Source organism: Protomyctophum parallelum (assembly GCF_964188405.1).
Source record: "Protomyctophum parallelum genome assembly, chromosome: 19".
Classification (NCBI taxonomy): domain Eukaryota; kingdom Metazoa; phylum Chordata; class Actinopteri; order Myctophiformes; family Myctophidae; genus Protomyctophum; species Protomyctophum parallelum.
The window spans coordinates 19,703,306-19,722,382 of record NC_139717.1 but is presented as its reverse complement, the minus strand read 5'-3'; the positions used below and the strand labels follow the sequence as shown (position 1 = coordinate 19,722,382).

The following is a 19,077-nucleotide window of genomic DNA, read 5'->3' as shown; positions in this document are numbered from 1 at the left end:
GTGTGTGTGTGTGTGTGTGTGTGTGTGTGTGTGTGTGTGTGTGTGTGTGTGTGTGTGTGTGTGTGTGTGTGTGTGTGTGTGTGTGTGTGTGTGTGTGTGTGTGTGTGTGTGTGTGTGTGTGTGTGTGTGTGTGCACGCGCATGACCTCACTCAAGATGTGAGATGGGTAGTTTAAAAATGTAGCTGAGGGCTTTGGAATAGTGGCGCTGCATGATGTTACAAAATATAATAGAAGGGTGAAAATGGAAATTGTAGTTTCTTTGCATATAACTTTACAATGCTACTGATGTTTATGCAACACTCTTGGAAATACGGTATTGCATTGTTTGTGGGTTTGAGCTGACAGGCCCTTTTTTATGTCAATCAATCAATAATTCACCTTAATTCAAGTGACAGATGGCAAAAATAGTTTTAAATGTATATATAAAACTATTTTATATATATATATATTTTTAGGGGAATGTCATGTGGTCTACCTGCACAGCCTTTGTGATCTACTGGTAGATCGCGATCTAACTTTTGGGCACCCCTGGAGGTCTATGGTCATGGTCAAAATTTCATCATCATTATTATCTCTGGAAATGATCTGCAACTGCACTCTTTTTCTCAGCCTCTCCACCGTAGAAGAGGAAGGAACAGCAGTTTACCAAAGCGCTCACGGCATATGACTCTCTCTCTCTCTCTCTCCCCCCCAACTATTAGTTCACTATTAACAGGAAGTACAGTATAAGGTTTTTCGGAGCCGTTAAAGAGAAGATGAAACTACACTGTGTTCTCTATCGTGTTCGAGACTGGCTCTCCACTACATATTATTAAATATGTACGGGAACTGACCCCACAGGGCAGTGTTCATGGATATCTCTTTAAGACACATATACTATGGTGGCCCTGCCCAGATTGCCAATCAGCGGGCTATTTAAGCCCCATCTGTGCAGAGCCACTTCGATTTTTTCATTTCCACGAGCAGACGTTTCGTGTATCTCAGCAGTTTTGACACTTATTAAACAATATATATATATATATATTTAGAACATACAGCTGCGTGGCACACAGTCCGCTTACCGGAGGTAAGAAGAGAGCCGGTCGTCGTTACGACTCCTCTCAGGGCGCCGCGTAGCTCCATCGAGAAATCAAACAAAACAGCAACAGCAACAAGCTGCAGTGCCTAATCCGCTAGACAGTGGAGGAAGCCTCAGCCTGTCCGTGCGTCCGTCCCTAGTGAAACCCGACCACGTTGGGGGAAACTAGGAGACGGCGTTCGGTGTGGCCAAAGCCAAGCGCGAAGCCGACCACGTTGGCGACGCCTTGGTTCCCTGGCCGCAGAAGCGGTGAGAGAGCCGGTCGTCTCGACGACTCCTCTCAGGGCGCCGCGTAGCTCTACTGATAAAACAGCAGCAACAACAAGCGCAGTGCCGAATCCGCTAGACAGTGGAGGAAGCCTCAGTCTTGTCCGTGCGTCCGCTCCCTGGGACGGCGTTCGGTGTGGCCAAAGCCAAGTGCGAAGCCGACCACGTTGGCGATGCCTTGGTTCCCTGGCTGCAGAAGCGCTGTGAGACCCCGAGCGAAACCGACCTCGTCGGTGGACCTCCTGGTTGATCATCGCGGCTGTACACCGTTGCGGCGGGTAGCGGGGTAGAACCCAGAGGAGCTGACCTAGTCGGCGTACTCTGAGGCCATCTACAGTCGCTGATCGTTGCCGCCGCGGTCCGGCCAGACCACACGGCAGAGAGTGTAAACAAACAATTCCAGCGTGTTCCACTTCCTCATTGACAGGTTGACATGAGCGTCATAGTGTAGGAGGGATTCCCGTCAGGGACGGCTGCCCAGACTGCACTGTGCCTCATGGTTCACAAGAGGGCGGTGTGGCTCAAAGATCAGGAGACAAAAACTCCCGATGACCCACCGTGTCAGGCGCTGCAATTAAATCGCTTACTCTGTCACAATTGGTTCTGGTTAATATATACTTATATGCTTATAAGTATGATAATGGCTACAACACCACACTATGCATGTGTACTTGTAGGCCTACTGGAATGATATACAAAAGCTCCAGTGTGCTAATGTCAGATGGTTTTGTGCTAGAGCGCCTCAGAGCGGCTGAGCAGTTTATGTACAACCTCTTCCAGAGGTCCATAACTCTGCTGGTGACACAAAACAAACTGTGGACATTGATTTGGTATGGACTCTGTCCTAACAAAGAGAGAGCACACTGAGAATCCATGTCATGGGGATGTCTTAGGGTACCATGTTGCCTTGATTCGTTTATGCAGCATTGTGAGATTCTGCAAAGGGTAGATTATGACCCCTCACGTTCAAGCAATTACTATGTGCCCACTCCCTGTTGAGCACAGTCCGAGTTAAAATATGGTGTACAATACAAGATGTATACATATATGTATATATAGGTACACATATAATAAATAATATAGGTATATGAATATATCTATATAGAGACAAGAGGAGATGGAAACAGCAGGGGTTTCTCAGGCTGCATGTGGAGCTCACATGCCCACAGATGATGGCCATGACCAGTGTGTGTCCTGCGGGGGCCCTGGTATGAGGACCCCGCCCCCGGTACGAATGGTCTCATCCTTCCAGCTGAAGCTGGAGGGGCCATGGGGGCCTGTTTTTAGAGGCAAAAGACCAGTCGTTTCCACTGACAGACTAAAATGTCCCATAGAAATGTCATTTTTATGTGAACATGTATGCTAATTGTATACAGCTGTGACTCTGTCTCCAAGACAATTTTTTCTCAAGGGAGATAAATAAAGACTACCTTGAACCTTGTCCCAGGTTGGCAGAGCTGGGTGAGCTAAGCTCAGGCTATAGCTCCACCTCTTTCCTGCCCTGCCTGGTATGGACAGGTCTGTAAAGAAGGATTTAGTGAAAGTTTTCTGTGAGACTACTTACGAGTGTCAGCAGCCTATTAATGCACTACAGTGTGCAGTTTAGGGAGCGAGCGTTGACTCGCCCTCTCGGGTTAGCTGTTGTCTCGTTTGAAGGTGAGACTAACAAAATTCCTTGGGGTCAGACGGCCATTAGAGCACACTATACACTACAGGGTATGGTTTATTGTTTATTGAATGGATCCCCGTTAGCTGATGCCGAGGCGACAGCTAATCTTCCTGGGGTCCATATGAAACGGACATACAAAAAGTACATGAATACATGTATTGTTGGTGTTACGCCAGCTTACACGCCTGTGATGTAGTTCGGTATTGTGGATCTGGGTTCAGTGACACAAACAGAACGTGCTGGGTCAGTCGAATGTTTCCCTTTAGGTTGGGCAGTCATCATAGCGCACTATACTGTCATATTTCTGGCGAGGCGTCAGCTCACGCGACAGTGGTGTAGTTCTGTCACAGACAGGACATGCTGTGTCTGTCCGATGTTTGGTGACACAGACATGACATGCTGGGTCTGCCAGGAAGTATGCCTGAATCTCAGCCATTGTCACACTATAGGGCGTATTGCTGACGGGGTCAGCTCATGCGTCCGTGGTGTAGTTCTGTCACAGACAGGACGTGCTATGTCTGTCCGACGTTTGGTTGAAGGCAAATTATGCAGGCATTATAGCGCACTATACTGTCGTATTGCTGGCGGGGCGCCTGCTTACGCGACCGTGGTGTAGTTCTGTCTGTGGATCTGGTTCCCCAGTGACACAGACATGACATGCTGGGTCTGCCAGGAAGTATGCCTGAATCTCAGCCATTGGCACACTATACGGCGTATTGCTGACGGGGTCAGCTCATGCGTCCGTGGTGTAGTTTCACGGTGAAGCCAGGCTCAGTAACACAGCAGAGCGTGCTGTGGCTGTCGCGCAGAGCACACGATACAGTATACAGTGTGTCACGGCGAGCCGTTTACGCACCTGGGTGTGACTCTGCGGGGTAGAATCCGGTTACCGGTCTGAAACCACAGAGAAAGCTCTTCTCATCCAGAGAAGTCACGAAGTCATGGCTATCTAGGCGCAGCTAGCCAACACAGGGCTATTTTGTCAATGCCACCGTCACCTGCTTACACGGCGCTTCGGTGACCATAAGGGCCCTGACCTTATTGAGGAGCTACAGCGACTGGCTTCATGCTTCCCAGGCAGTAGCAGCGGGCAAGACTATTCGGGTGTGGCGCCTTCGGTTTCCACAGTCCGAGCTGCAGCAGGAAGGCCGAGCTCGTCCAATGAAGCTGCCTGTTTAGCCATTGGCCTTGTTAGGCCAGGAGGTCAGTGCATTGTTCCAACAAGCTAAGAAGGCTTGTGCAGATGAACAGATGCAGGAGGTGATGGCAGGAATGCTCCATCATGAGCAACTTGCCTCAACGGCTCCTCAGGCTGCGCAACCCCAGTTAGGTTTGGCAGCTCCAGGGGCCTACGGGTCCGGTTGGAGGCCAACCGGCGGGGTATGGCTAGATGTGCTCAGCACACCGAGCCCACTCCTCAGTCCTGACAGTTCAGGGAACCCAGCCCCCACATGCTGTCTCTCGAGACAGTGGCGGTCAATTCAGGTGGACCCCTGAGTAGGTTCCACCATGTCAAGGGTTGTATCACTCTCGAGGTCGTCCTCAGACGAGCCCTCCATCGTCGTTTCCAGTCATCCTGGTTCTCCATCTGGTCAGTTTGTTGGTACTTTGCGCTCCGGCGTCATTCTTGAGTACATCCACGTATGTTAGCGTGGGACGTCCTCGTGACCGGTGCCTGTTTGTTGGATCCCACAGCACTAGTTTGCTGGCTGGCATCTCTTGGCAGTTGAGCCAGCTGGTGCCTCCGCCCCTTAGGGCTGAGGGCGGCCACGGTGCACTGCGTCCCCCCGGCTCCCCTGAACATGCGGCCAGTGCATTATCTGTCCTTTACGGTCAGGCACTATGCAGGCGTATTGCTGACAGTGTCAGTTTACATGTATGAAACGTGTATAGTTACGCCGGTTCACACAGCAGAGTGAGTGTGAAAAGACTGTCATGGGGGAGCAGAACCACCAGAAGGGCGTATTACGGCATGGCCGTTAAGCGCCTGGGTGTAATTGTGTGGGGGAAACCGGTTATCGGAGCCACGGAGTGAGCTCCCTCCTCGTCCGGGGGTAATGGGCTATGCCGGTGACCTTGTGACACGGCGGACCACTGTCCCACACAAGGTCAACACAAGGATCACCCAGTTACTGAAGGGTGCTCGCACATTAGGTCGGCAGTCCCCCCACGGGAGGTGGTACTGTCTGCCTTGCGGCATGAGCCAATTAAGCGGGGACACTTGGGTGGCTTCTCGCAGGACAGCATTCTTGCTGTTAGCAGTGTCAGCCACAAGAATGTCCCTATGAGTGCATGAAGGATCTGCCACTTCCTGCATGGCATTGGTTAGGTGGTGCTGGCACCAATCCCTGCATTCTATACCATAACGGCCTGATCAGAGTACGAGCCAGTCAGCCTGTTGAGTTGCACCCTCCCCACCCTCCTAAGCAGGGTGGTAAAGCAGGATTGCAGTCACGGTTGGGCCCTGTCAGGGCCTCTAATGGGCCAAACTGTTTTAAGCAGATGGTCTCCAAGACTGGGCTCCCTCATTGGGTTGTGAAACAATCTAGCAGGCATATAGGTGGGCAGGGATGTGGGCACAATCCGTGCAGGGCCTTGTGGCCCATGCACTGATGACGAGATGTCCCTCTATCTGAGATCTGTGTGACGGACTCTGTGTCGATGCCGTCCGCATTTAGCAGGTTATACCAGTGTGGTATCCATGTGACAGCCAGCACCCTCCTCACTGAGTGGGCTGGGCTCCGCATCAGGACACGGCTTCAACAGTCTGTTGGCCTACTGTCCGAAGGGCTGACTTGAGCGGGAGTGCATGACTGCAGACTGCAGTAACCTGGTTACATTTCCCGAATGGCACCCTGGTGCTCAGAGGAGCTCAGGTTAGGGCCCCACCAGTCCTGTTTGGGGGCCAGGCCGTTAGCCCTGGAGGCTCTATGATGAGCCCCCTTAAAATCGTTTAGTCAGTGAGCCTGACATGCTGTCACTCAAGACAGCAGTATTATATAGTCACGTCTGCAAGGAGAAATGTGGGAGTTGTGAGCGCTGTCAACCCCTGACACGCTCGGCCGGGTGATGGAGTAGTTTTACACCTCGACCCAACCTTCTCCCCAAGGTTCTCTCAGGGGCACATCTCAATCAGGTGATTGAGCTCTGTCCTCTCTTTACATGCAGACGGATGAAGTGTGCAGTGGTGTATCTCTGACAGAGATCTACACAGCAGTGACATGGGCGACTCTGCCTACATTCACCCTGTCCTACCGATGGAACGTGGTGGCATCCGCTCCCCCTGTGGGAGTCGCTCCTGCGTGCTACTCAGCGGTAGGGTCACCGGCACCTTGACCGGTCAGGTCGGCCGGGCATCTGACGGGCTGGCTTGAGCAGCCCTTCACCCCGGTGGTCACTGGCCTAGCATCGTGCTGGGCCAGCTGAGCCTAGGTGGCGTCTTGCGCCTAGGCCACGAGTATTACTTACTTGGTATGAATACTGAAGTTTTGGAGCATTTTGGCGAGCACCTGTGACTCATGGCGCTCACCACTTATAGGCTCGGATGGAATTCAGGTTAAACTGCCTCGGGCTGCCGCGGGGGCAGCTGGTCTGCTTATTTCCTCGCGGTGTGTCTTAGAGAGTTCCCGTACATATTTAATAATATGTAGTGGAGAGCCAGTCTCGAACACGATAGAGAACGGAGGGTTACACTGTAACCCAGGTTCTCTGAGTGGAGAGACTGGCTCTCCACGAAAGAGCCGCTTCCGAAATTCGTGTCAATCAAGTTAATCGAAGTGGCTCTGCACAGATGGGGCTTAAATAGCCCGCTGATTGGCAATCTGGGCAGGGCCACCATAGTATATGTGTCTTAAAGAGATATCCATGAACACTGCCCTGTGGGGTCAGTTCCCGTACATATTTAATAATATGTAGTGGAGAGCCAGTCTCTCCACTCAGAGAACCTGGGTTACAGTGTAACCCTCCGTTCTCCTCTGTGAGTATAATTATTTATAGTAGGTCAGTTATTTTATATCACCATTAAACTAGTATTAAGCTGATGAGTTTGAATACATTAAATCAGTAATTCTGTATGTAACTTTACTCTTTATATGGTGTTATGGTTACTATCCTAATAGAGCCTGCCAGGTCAAAATGTATGTCAGATCCTGTGTCTATATGACCTTTGACACGATCTAAATGTCTCATTTGAAGAGCAGGGAGACAAAAGACAACCACCTCAATTATATATTAAGTTATATTGTATTAAGATACAGATTGAACACAATTACATTGTAATAATTTAAAAAAAAGTTACATAGTGCCACTTTAAAGTTTAAAGTTTAAAAAATGTAAATGAAAATGTATAATTTTATTTAGGATCGTGACCAAAGTTTTCACCTCAATGTATATTTACCATTTCATCAATATTTTAAGTGACTATAGGACAACTAATACAATATAATAATAAAAACGTGAACAACAGGCTGAATTACAGCAGTGATGATGCAACTACAGTATACAGTACAGAGACACCATCATAAACTTACATTTACAAATATGGCTACATTTACATTCTTCTCCAGTAACGATTAAAGGTATATTCAGTGATTTTACTCAAAAAACGTTTTTGGCTGTGGGACCCAGCCTTTCGTCCAATCAGGATAGAGAGTCAAAAACGAAACCTAAGGTTTTTTGACCCCCAGGGGTTAACTGGGGACAGGGAGGAACTCCTTATATGGCCAGCACACTCTATAGTAGGGAGGATTATCACAACAAAACAAAAAAATAAGTGATATTTGAATTAAGTGAAATCACTGAATATACCTTTAACCATGCGTTAATGTGCAGCCTCAGATTGTAAGGTTGGTATTGTCATACGTTATGAAAGGATTTCAACATATTCTTCAAAACGTACACACAATCTACACAATATAAAGGGGCGTTACTCAGGACTGTAAGTCGTGGGTTGCTGCTGCTGTCAGAACCCCATGAGGAAGTCGCATGACGTAAAGTGAAACATTTTGCATGTGTGGGTTAGAAGAAGTGAAAGTCCTTTTGGAAATGCCCTCTATAGATACTTCCAAATTTGACAAGATAAAATAGTAGCCTACACCTTAAATACTGTATGTGCTGCGCACAGAAACTAGAGTGGGTGTTAAAATGACCTCAGAAGTGTTTTAAAGTAAAATCGCTTTCAAGTCATTATGTACTTTTTTCTCATTGAACTTGAGCCATATAGCATAATTATGTTAGAGTTCTCCACAGGCCATTGCCATAACTGATCAGGCCCGAGGCCCAGCCTGGCCCTATTAGCATAGATTTTAGGCCCGACCCGGACCAAAAACTTCGGGTCAGGCCTGGTCGGGTTTGGGCAGAATTTGAGAACTCTGTCACTCTGTAAAAGTGAAACGCCAGTCAGCACCATCTTCATAATACAAACATATTTAAATAGACAGAACAGAACTATTACTTTTATTATTAAAATAAATAAATAATTATATATATATATATATATATATATATATATACTGTATAATATATTATACATGTTAGGTCTGTCCTGGTCAGATCGGGTTGGCCCTGGTCGGGTTCGGGCAGAGTTTGAGAACTCATGCTCAGCTTGATCAATTTGTTTTCTCTCTCTCCAGTGGTGAGCATCTTCCTCTCCTGTGGACTCAGCGAAAGTGAGGAATAATTTATTATCTTTTGTCTTTATTCACTCAGTAAAGATCATATTTACACCTGTCACACAATTCAACCTCTCAATTATTACAGTAATATATTTATGTCAGTTTTGTATGATGTACCACGTTTGTACCATTTGGTTTGATTCTACTTGTGTGTTTGTGTAGATACAACAAAAGCTGTTCTGAGCGTGCAGCCCAACCCGGCATTCACTGGAGAGAGTGTTACATTCATATGTGACACGGAAGGAGAGGACGAAGGCTGGTACTTATACAAAAATGGAAACCATATCAGCTCCACTGATCAGAATCGTTTTGTATTACAAGCAGAGGAAGATGGTCAAAATACATACCAGTGTCACAGTCAACATAAAACACCTCAACGAGACAGCAATATAGTAACTTTGATTGTATCATCAGGTAAGTCAAGGAATTGAGTCAAATATTAAATTGTGGTTTTAAACGTACAGTACCTAATTGGTATTTCAGTCACAAAAGTATTGTTTTAAAAAATATATATTGTAGAGACCGTGTGCCCTATTTTGCATGCACCCAATTCAATTCAATTCAATTCAAAGGGCTTTATTGGCATGAGAAAACATACGTTTACATTGCCAAAGCAGAAAGAACAATACAACAATACAGCAATACAATCATTACAAGGATTATGTACATTTGAAGGTCAGAATCTTCAATAGATCAAATTCTATGTACCCAGGTCACTCGATGCAGGTATAGTGCAGGAATATACACAATGATTGGTCTTTAGGGTGGTTGTGTTCCATTTGATATCCTTCTCCTATCACAGCAACTCACAAATCTTGCTGCTGTGTTTGCACATTGTTGTACTTCGCCCAGCAGATATGGGATTTTTTTGTCATTGGTCATGTTTTCAAAATCTCTGTGTGTGGTTGTAATCAGTGGGAAGTATGTGTCTCTGATGTCTTGGTACAATGGACAGATGCAGGAAGTGTAGCTCGGTTTCCACTTCATTTTGTGTGCAGTGGGTGCATAGTCTGTCTTCTCTCGGGATACACGTCTGCCTATGACGGCCTTTCTCGATCGCGAGACTGTGCTCACTGAGTCTGTACCTAGTTAAGATTTTTCTTTGTTTTGGGTCGGTCACGGTGCTCAGGTATTCTGCCACTGTGTATTCTCTGTTTAGGGCCAGATAGCATTCTAGTTTACTCTGCTTTTGTGTTGCTTCTTTCCAATGTGTCAGATAGTTTTCCTTTTGCTGTTTTATAATTTGGTTTAGTCCAATGGGTTTTCTATCTCGTGGCTCTGTTTGTGTTTGTGCCCGGAGTTCCAGGGCCAGGTGGCTGAGGGGGCATCTCTCTAGAGTTTCACTGTGTGTGAGTGCCTTGTTATGGAGTGCATCTAGGTCACTTTCTTTTAGGTGGTTGTAGAACTTAAGTGCTCTCTTTTTTATTTTGATTATGAGTGGGTATCGTCCTAATTCTGCCCTGCATGCATTATTTGGTGTTTTTCGCTGGGTACGGAGAATGGATTTGCAGAGTTCTGTGTGTAGGGTCTCGGTTTGGTGTTTATCCCATTTTTCAAGGTCATGGTTTGCTAATGGTCCCCAGATCTCGCAACCATAGAGGGAAATTGGTTCTATCACAGAGTCCAGTATTTTAAGCCAGGTTTTAATTGGGATGTCTATTTTGATGTTTCTTTTGATGGCATAGAATGCCCTTCTTGCCTTGTCTCTCAGGTCCTTTACAGCTTGGTTGTAGTTCCCTGTGCTGCTGATGTTTAGGCCAAGGTAGGTATAGTTTTTTGTTTGTTCTAGTGGGATTGTATTTAGGAAAAATTGGTGGTTTTGGCGGCTGGGCCTTTTTTGAAATATCATGATTTTAGTCTTAGTTAGGTTCACTGTCAGGGCCCATATCTGGGAGAATTTGTGTAGGAGATCAAGGGGTTGATTTAGGACTTCTATTTTACTTACTTCTATATTACTAATCTAATTACAGTATTATGATCTGGGGGCGTGTGGTATGTCATATTGCAATTTTGGGCATGTTAAGAAGCGCTTTTGACACCCCGCGGAGTGCGCAAAACGGCCTTGAATTAGTCATGGGTGTGTTTAAGGCGTGTTTGAGACGTACCCAATCAACATGTCCGTACTATTCTATTTACCAGTCAGCTGATGTCACATACGGAATGCGCACTTTGGGGATCGTGGTATTACATTTCTTCAGGCTGGCACCATAGAAGACATGACATGACTTTGTCACATTTGGGTTAATTATTCCTATTGCACTGCATGCTATCACCTTTATGCCTCAAAAGAACAGACCCACCTATACCATTCAGATCGGAATGGAACTGCGAGTAGATAGCACTATATAGTCAAATTGGCAATCCATGCGTAATGTTCCCAGAATCGTCTAACCCCCGAACATGCAAGTTCGTTTGATATTGTTTAATTCGATAACGATAGAACCATGTACCATACAGCGAATGAAAGCAAGATTCCTAAGGAATATGGAGATTTTTACATTTAATAAAACGGTTGAGAAATGAGAGAACCATGAGTGTTTATAGGCTAATATCAACGTTTTTTTATGAAAGACAAACGGGCTGTGAACTTGAAGAGCTCAATCACCATCCCGACACGGAAGAAATATAGCCTAGTGCATGCATGTATATGCACTGTTGCACTTGCACACAGTAGCCTACACACGCTCTTTATTTGTTTCTATTGAAAAACACCAGTAAAATAACGTTTATTATATTTTATTTCATTCAAGTCACGACGAAGGAATGAGTTGAATGCGTGCTGCGTAATGCTGTGGCCCCGATGGTATGGTCTTCGCTGAGTTCGCTCGTAGCATTTTATTGAAGAAGACTTGAATCGGGTGTGATACAGCATATGAAAGCAAACTTCCCACGGATTATGGAGATGTTTTTATTTATTTTTAAGGTTGAGAAATGAAAGAATTATGGCCGTTTCTAATCTCAACATTTAAAAAAAAGAAAGAGCAAAACGAGGCTGTTGCCATGTCTCATAGAAACAAGTAAATAGGTCTATAAAAATAAGCGCATATAACAGGGGTCTGTAACCTATTTTAAATGAAGTGCCATGTGAGTCTGCCACATCCAGATTAATTTTTAATGACACCACATTAAAATAAAAAAACATATTTTGATTGTCCACAAATATAAAGTTCTTCCTTCTTTTAAAATATGTTCTTGCACATTGTTATAATGATCATTATATATATCCCCCTGCAGTCAGAGTTCATAGTTTTAATGAATGAATGTGATGCATTGTGAGCTGGTATAGATCTGCTATTTTCAAAAGTAATCTTGGATTTTTTTTTTTTAATTTTTGGATTAGCCGTCCTTAGTTGGGCAAATGCATTAATCTGGGGATCCTTGACATGGGAATGTGCTGTGTGAGGATCACTGGTTTAAACAACATTAGGAGAAAAGCCCAAATAACCACTTTAGAAACAAGAAAAGCAACCACAAAATAGTACAACTACCAATATTTACAAGCAACTTTACAGAAAAAGAAGCCGCTTATAATAAACAGACATGGCAACACTCTACCAGCCTTCCAGAGCCGCTCAAGTGTAAAATCAAACAGTGCTTGTTGCGTTTATGAGGTGGTCAGACCCACGTCTAATCGTTATGCGCTGAGTGTCTTTAAGTCAAGGGGCTTAATAGCAAATTGCGCAAAGCGAAAATAATTAACATATGGACACTCCCACAATGCTAAAATATTCAGGAACGCGGTAAGCCATAATGTGTGTGCGTTCAACACGGGCCAGTGCGTTCAACACGGGCCGATATGCCTTTCATAATACGAATGTGCGCAGAGCGAGGCCAATTTATGTATTTCCATTGGTAAAACGCACCTTCAAAATCTACCCACAAGTTGCTACTGTAGTCCTTCCTTGGTTGGGAACCATCACTCACCATCACCTACAAAACCCTCAACAACCAGGCCCCCCTCTACCTCTCTGAACTCATCAACCGCCATGTCCCCTCCCGCTCCCTCAGGTCAAGCACTGCCAACCAACTGGAAACCCACAGATCCAACAAACGGACATGGGGAGACAGGGCCTTCGCAGTGGCTGCCCCTTCTCTTTGGAACTCACTCCCAACCCACATCAGAGCTGCCCCCACCTTCGAAATGTTCAAAAGCACACTCAAAACTCACCTTTTCAAACTGGCTTTCCCTACATAACCCCCCCCCCACACACATACACACACACACACGCACACACACACACACCCTTCTTGTTTGCCCCTCTTTTGATTTTTATTCCTAGTTTTTAACCTTTTAAACCTTTTAATTTGTTTTCTAATAAATATGACTGTATTTCTTTCTGTAAAGCGACTTTGGGTACCTAGAAAAGCGCTATATAAATCGTATATATTATTATTATTATTATTATAACAGCAGCAGCAGGTCATCTGCGTAAAGTAAGCATTTGATTTCTGTGTTTGCCAAGAGGATGCCTGGCGCTGTAGACTGTTCTAACGTTTTTGCTAATTCGTTGATATATATGTTGAAGAGTGTTGGACTCAGGCTGCATCCCTGTCTGACTCCTCGGTTTTGGGGGAAAAAGGCTGTGTGCTTTTCGCCTATTTTAACTGCACATTTGTTGTTAGTGTACATTGATTTTATGATGTCATAGGTTTTCCCTCCAATGCCACTTTCCAACAGTTTGTACATCAGGCCCTCATGCCAAATTGAATCGAATGCTTTTCTGAAGTCGACAAAGCAGGAGAATAATTTGCTTTTGTTTTTGTTTATTTGGTTGTCAATTAGGGTGTTGAGAGTGTAAATGTGGTCTGTTGTGCGATATTTTGGTAGAAAGCCAATTTGTGATTTGCTCAGGACATTGCTTTATGTGAGGAAATTTAGAATTCTGTGGTTGAGGATCATGCAGAGGATCTTTCCGAGGTTGCTGTTTACACAAATCCCACGGTAGTTATTTGGGTCATATTTGTCTCCACTTTTGTGCAGGAGTGGCGTTATCAGCCCTTGATTCCATGTGCTGGGGAAAATCCCAGAGCTGAGCACGATATTTAGGAGTTTTAATATGGCCAGTTGGAATTTGAGGTCGGTGAATTTTATCATTTCATTTAGGATTCCGTCTGCCCCACAGGCCTTCTTTGTTTTAAGTGTTTTTATTTTGTCTTGTAGTTATTTTAGGTTGATTTGGGAATCTAGTGGTCTTTTATGGCTGACTCTAGGTTTTGTAGTTTATCTTTTATTTGTTTTTGCTCTTCGTTCTTCTCGATTGGGCCGAAGAGTCTAGAAAAATGGTTCACCCATATATCTCCATTTTGGATGGGTAGTTCGTCCTGTTTTAGTTTATTAAGTCTGTTCCAGTTTTCCCAGAAGCTGTTTGTCTGTATGGAATCCTCAATATCTTGAAGTTGGTTTCTAACATGTTGATCTCTTTTTTCTCTTACTGTGTTCTTGTATTGTTTCAGTGTTTCCCCATATTGGAGACGTGTGTTGTGGTTGTCTGGGTCTCTGTGTTTTTGGTTTGATAGTTTCCTTAATTTTTTCCTGAGATTCTTGCAGTCGTTATGTACCATTTGTCATTCTCAGCATTTTTCCTGGCTTTTTTGTTTGAAACTTTTAGGTTTGCTAGTGAGGCTGTAAGTTCGAATATATAATTGAGGTCTTCTACTGCCCTGTTTACACTTTCACTGTTTTCTTCAAAGGTTATTTCTAGGAACTGGTCCAGTTGTGATTGGACTTGTTTTTGTCTAATAGCATTTTGGAAGGCTTCTGCGCTATGTTCCTTCCATTTGTAACGTTTTCTTATGTTGTGTAGTTTGTTTGGCGTTTGTTCTTTGTGTCTGTGTGTTGCTCTGTTTAGATCTGTTGTGGTCTGACAGGGGTGTTTGCGGGCTGACTGTGAATGCTCTGAGAGATGCCAGGTTCATGTCAGTGATGAAGTAATCTACCGTGCTGTTTCCCAGGGATGAGCTGCATGTATATCTACCCAATGATTGTGGGATTTAACATTGCGCAATGGGCGTTCCCGTGGCCGAGTTGTTATCTTGCGACACTAAAGTTTTATCTCTAAAATACCTGCCCTATTCCCTTACAATTTCCAATTAAAAAATGAATGCATAAACAATGACTGTGTTTTTGTTGTGCGATTCTGTAACCTGCGTTAGGGAGGGGACGGGAGGTAACTGAATTCGATTAGGCAACGAACTGTGCTGTAACTGCGCACATGCGGCAGTGACGGCAAAAACTTCGGTGCTAGAGTTAAATAGAGTTGGCAAAAAACGCTAATAAACAGTGTTAAATTTGTTAAATTGAAAAACAAGGGCCCTGTTAAGTTAAGACCTGTTAAGATAATGTAATGGGCAACAATGCCTGTGTGCAAATTCGGAGCCATTGATGCAGCCTGCAGTGAGGAGCAGCGGCATTGCCTCAGACAATTATAGACAATAGACATACAGACAGACATATCTCAGATTATAGATTACATAATTTGTCCTGTTTGTATTTCTTGGTGTAATATTTTCTTTTTGGTGTAGGATGCTCTTTACTTCAAGCTTTTGTGAGAAATACTTACACAGTTCTATTTTATGTCTCTTTTATAAATTACAGCTAAACCAACACCTACACTGGTATCAGACAGTACCAGTGTCTTGGCATTAGACAAAGTGACTCTCACCTGTACTGTGGAAGACAGTACACCTCCATGGGGAATCTACTGGGACATAGTAAAGTCAGACAACGAAGAGTCTGAACAAGTGACGGTGACAGATGGATCAACCTACAGTCCCACAGTCTCAGAGAATATAATCTACTGGTGTCGAGGAGGGAGAGGAGACCCACCATACTACACACAGTACAGCAAAGCCATTGATATCACTGTCTCTGGTGAGTTATAAACACACTATTTCACAGCTTTATAGGGCAAAGCAGTGGGAGTGGTTTTCTGGTTCCACTGAAAAATCAGCAATTCATTTTTCTCATAGAGATTTACAAACATATTTATATAAATTATTTTAAGCCTATAAAATCAAGCCACCGCATTTTTTTTTATTATTATTATTATTAAAAACGCTAAACTAAATGTATTATCATACCATTAAATCTTTGTTATTTTTTCACAGAATAAAACAAGGTATTATGGTCATGAATCACCAGGATCATGGATAGCTTTATAGGCTTAAAACATTACAGTACATCTCTATGGGAAAAATGAATGGACAGTTTTTCAGTGGAACCAGAAAACTACTCCCACTTCTATGCTCTGCCCTGTTCCACTATATTCCACTACATGGTCTTATTCACAACACAATGATTGATCCATGTGTTTGTGTAGAGAGACCTCCAGCTGTTCTGACCGTTCTGCCCAACCCAGCATTCACTGGAGAGACTGTTACGATCACATGTGACATGAATGAAGGAGAGAAGGACTGGTCTTATTCAATAGACAAAGATGGTGCTTCCTATAAAACATGCTCTGATCAGAATCCTTATGTATTTAAAACAACGCTACAGAGCACACGGTCCAGTGGTGAATACCAGTGTACCGGTCGTCTTAAAGGGAATAACCAGGTTGTGAAAAAAAGTGATGAAGTCACTTTGGTGGTGTCAGGTAAGTCATATAATTTACTCATCACACTGACATTGTGTTTATGTTATGCTCATTCATGGTCATTTAAAGGTTTAACACATTTCGAGCCATACACGTTCATGTACGGTTTATAAAACCCAGCACTTTAATGCCAATTCCGTGTATGTCCGTGTTATGATCTTAATTGCAGTACACCTCATCTGTGTTATATTTACCGCATATCGATGAGGCATGCTCCATAGTGCTTGCAGCACACTGGTATCTGTGTGTGTGTGTGTGTGTGTGTGTGTGTGTGTGTGTGTGTGTGTGTGTGTGTGTGTGTGTGTGTGTGTGTGTGTGTGTGTGTGTGTGTGTGTACTGTGTGTGTGCGTGCGTGAAATAAAAACAAATTCCCATGTTTTTGTCAGAGAAATACAGACCCTCAATAGATTCACAGTTCAAATGAATTTCTCTGTCATAAATCACAGCTCAACCAAAGCCTACACTGGAATCAGAGAGACTCAGTGTACTGGAATTAAATCCAGTGACTCTCACCTGTAAAGTGGAGAGTACAGCTTCATGGAACATTTCCTGGCACCGAGACAAGAGAGACTCTAAACCAGTGACTACGGTGACAACACAGACAACCTACACATTCAGGCCCACTGGAGTCTCAGAGAGTGCAGGAAAATACTGGTGTCGAGGAGGGAGAGGAAACCCAACATACTACACACAGTACAGCAACAATGTTTATGTCACTGTCTCTGGTGAGTTCAAATATAATGTAGGCCTACTCTATAATTCCTTAACAGGTAGTTCCAATCAGGTAGTTCCAGACAAGCAATGCGATTGGTAGAAAAGGGCTCTCCAGCTGTGGTCAAGACTCAAATGAGTATGACAGCACCCTTAGCAGTTCTCAATTTAAAGATTTGAGAATGGCCGAAACACAATATAACTAGAAAAAGTGCCCTTCCGGGCACAGGTCTCCACCAGGTTATCCACAGATCCGTGCAGTTAGAGGTAAAAACACTTTTGGGCCAGTTATAGCGCCACCTTGAGGCTGAGTTGAAATTGTTCATGTGGCATTTTGTCCTGGGCCTAGTGGGAATGTGGGTGCACAATTTCATGGAAATCACGCGATGTGTTCATGATTTGCAGCATTTTGTTTGAAACTGAGCACTCCTGTGAACTTTGGAAGCCAATCTTAACCAATCAGGATGGAGTCTGAGAAATCTGAAAGACCGGATTGGTTGAATGGCTCTAGAGAGACTGTGTACCAATTTGCGTGATGTTTGGACAAAATGTGTAGGTGTACTGTGCAAAAACTTGTTTTGCACAAAGCGGCCTCCTGGTGGCGCTATAACAGGCCGTTCTGGAAAGTTTGGGGCAGAGGTTCATCGTTGGCATCCAGGGAGTGTGTGTGCAAAATTTGGCATCGACCGGGTTGTTTTGCACAAAGCGGCCTCCTGGTGGCGCTATAACAGGCCGTTGTGGAAAGTTTGGGGCAGAGGTTCATGGTTGGCATCCAGGGAGTGTGTGTGCAAAATTTGGCATCGACCGGGTTAACGGTGGCCGAGATTAGCTGTTCACGGACACACGGACGGACACACAAACGGACACACAAACGGACGGACGGAGTGCAAAACATACTCTCCCCACATGCCTTCGGCCTGGTGGAGACAAATATCCTTTTTTCTTTTTTTGTAATTAAAGATGTTTAATTTTTAATTTCTTCAATCTGAGCACAAAGACATCACAAACATTTAGAGCATCTGGCACCAACCACAGGCAGTGTCACAGTAACAGTGGTGGCAACACAGAAATGTGCGTGGAGGATAATTGTGTGTGTGTGTGTGTGTGTGTGTGTGTGTGTGTGTGTGTGTGTGTGTGTGTGTGTGTGTGTGTGTGTGTGTGTGTGTGTGTGTGTGTGTGTGTGTGTGTGTGTGTGTGTGTGTGTGTGTGTGTGTGTGTGTGTGTGTGTGTGTGCGTTTTACAGAAGCACCTGTTCCTGTTCTCAGCAGACACCCTGACAGGCCTGAGACTTTCATTGGAGAGACTCTTACTCTGAAGTGTAAAATACCAGAAAGGTCTTCTGACTGGACATACACATGGCTGAAGGATAATAATAATCCTTCAACCAGAGTTTTCACTTCCAGTGAAAACTTTGAATACATTTTAGGTCCTTCTGAAAATCCCAGTGGTGAATACCAGTGTACAGGTCAACGGATGAATGACCTACAATATTCCAAATACAGCAACACCATCACAGTGTCTTTCAAAGGTATGCATAAGATCAATGGAAGATATGTCCCAGAGACATTCACACAAAGTACCTTGAGATAGTATACTAGACTCTGTATAGCAGGCATTTGTCATGATCTGTCTCCCAATGCAAGTGTGTTTAAAGATGCATTTCATTGTTTAAGACTTTGTTCCAAAAATAGACAATCTAAATAATGTTATTTTGTTGCTATGATTCTCTATTTCCATATGAAATGAAAACAAATAAATACATTTCAAAACACCAGGATTTGTCATAACCAACCACCTTTCTACAAATGCTCAGCCAGTGTATTTATTTTACGTTTTTCTCTCTAATGTGAACAACAGATCAACCAAAGGCCACACTGACAGCTGAGCAGACAGTCATCCCAGCAGGGGGCAGTGTTGCACTGAGCTGCTCTGTGGAGGAGGGTTCTGGATGGAACTATTACTGGTACCAATGCTCTGACTCTACTGGACCAATCAGAGAGTTAGAGGGTGGTCACTACTCTGACTCTACTGGACCAATCAGAGAGTTAAATGGTGGTCAGTACTCTACTGGACCATTTAACGTG

General features: G+C 44.3%; 2 long non-coding RNA genes across 2 annotated transcripts in view; both read left to right on the top strand.

Annotated features, from left to right (window-relative positions):
• Window positions 1-1,551: 1,551 nt before the first annotated feature.
• LOC310877285 lies at window positions 1,552-5,058 on the top strand. The gene is made up of 3 exons (XR_014570794.1): window positions 1,552-1,750; window positions 4,383-4,902; window positions 4,936-5,058. It is a non-coding gene; the product is annotated as an uncharacterized lncRNA (long non-coding RNA).
• A 13,186-nt stretch (window positions 5,059-18,244) lies between these two features.
• The window catches only part of LOC310876321, a 1,509-nt gene continuing 676 nt past the window's right edge, over window positions 18,245-19,077 (top strand). The window contains exons 1-2 of the long non-coding RNA XR_014570719.1: window positions 18,245-18,521; window positions 18,851-19,077. The exon at window positions 18,851-19,077 is cut by the window's right edge and continues 94 nt beyond it. This is a non-coding gene — a long non-coding RNA (uncharacterized lncRNA). The remainder of the gene's footprint in view (window positions 18,522-18,850) is intronic.